This window comes from Dipodomys ordii, unplaced genomic scaffold (genome assembly GCF_000151885.1).
Source record: "Dipodomys ordii isolate 6190 unplaced genomic scaffold, Dord_2.0 Scaffold18, whole genome shotgun sequence".
Lineage (NCBI taxonomy): Eukaryota > Metazoa > Chordata > Mammalia > Rodentia > Heteromyidae > Dipodomys > Dipodomys ordii.
This window is the reverse complement of record NW_012267234.1, coordinates 20,254,024-20,255,218: the sequence shown is the minus strand read 5'-3', so window position 1 is coordinate 20,255,218 and position 1,195 is coordinate 20,254,024. Positions and strand designations below refer to the sequence as shown.

Here is a 1,195-nt window from a genome sequence, read left to right as displayed (position 1 = left end):
CCTCCTAGCCCCTCCCATCCCACCCTGCCCGCCCCCACCCGAGCCCCTGTGGTCCTGGCAGCCTTGGGCTCTGCCTAGCAGCATTAAGACCTCCTGCTGCTCAGCTCCGTGAGCAGAACCCCAGCCCAGGGCTCTGCCGAGGCAGAGGCTTGCCCCTGGGGCTACGGCTCAGGAGCTGGGCCGGGGCCTGGCGAGTGGCAGGCGTGTGGCTCCTCGGTTCCTCCGCTGCTGAGGCCAGCGTGGGCTGCGGCTCTGAGCCCCACTCCCCTTCACCTCCTTCCAGCGTGGGGCAAATGCACGGGGGGTGGGGGGCTCCTGCAGTCATGTGCACACCGTTGAGTCAAACGAGCCTCCCGTACGCTGGCAGCCCGGCCCAGCCTGGCACGTCTGCCAACAGACCCTGGAGAGGTCTGGAGCCGGCCTCGGCCTGGCGCCTCTGCCCGGAGGGCGGGGTGTGGTCGTGGGAGGTGGGGCTGCTGCTGCTTCCTGGGCTGGGGGAGGGCAGGGCCGGCTGGGCAGGGTCTGCGGACCTCCAGTGTCCAGGCCAGTGAGGCCCTGACTGGCTGCCAAAGGGACCTGCCCCGGCCACTTCCTGTTTCCCCTTCCATCCATCTGTTTTCTCAGCTGAGCCCCTGCCCTCCACCAAGCTGGCCAGCCCCACGGGGTCACCCAGCGGCTCAGGGACGGAGGCTGCCGGGCCGGGTGGCCCGGCCTCCCAGTGTCCGCAGGACAGGCGTCCCCGTCAGCCAGCTCGAGCTGTGGAGATGAAGGGGAAGGTGGGCGCCCGGGCCGTGGACGTGCTCCGCGGGTTCTCTGCATCCATTTGTCCATCTGAATGAGAGGGAGCAGCCGCCGGGCGCGGGGCGGGGAGGCCTGCGTGGGGGAGGCCCACCTCGCACGGCTGGTCATCACAGGGGCTTCTGGCTGAGAAGTGGACTCGGGCCTCTCCTGGCCAGGGTCACTGCAGGGCTGCCGCCCCCAACCCACTTCTTGACTCACTGGGGTGCACACAGCAGTGGGGGAGGGTAAAGTACCCCACCCTTCTTCCCTCCCCCAGCCCTACATACAGGCTCTGTAGGGACTGACCACGGGGGCCTGTGTTCAAGGCTGCTCCACGGGGGCCTGTGTTCAAGGCTGCTCCACGGGGGCCTGTGTTCAAGGCTGCTCCACGGGGGCCTGTGTTCAAGGCTGCTCC

The 1,195-nt window shown here is 69.1% G+C and overlaps 1 protein-coding gene across 1 annotated transcript in view; it reads left to right on the top strand.

Moving 5' to 3' along the window:
• Window positions 1-1,195, top strand: part of Piezo1 (piezo-type mechanosensitive ion channel component 1) — a 55,640-nt gene that overhangs the window by 38,544 nt on the left and 15,901 nt on the right. The gene's annotated exons all lie outside the window — the stretch shown is intronic.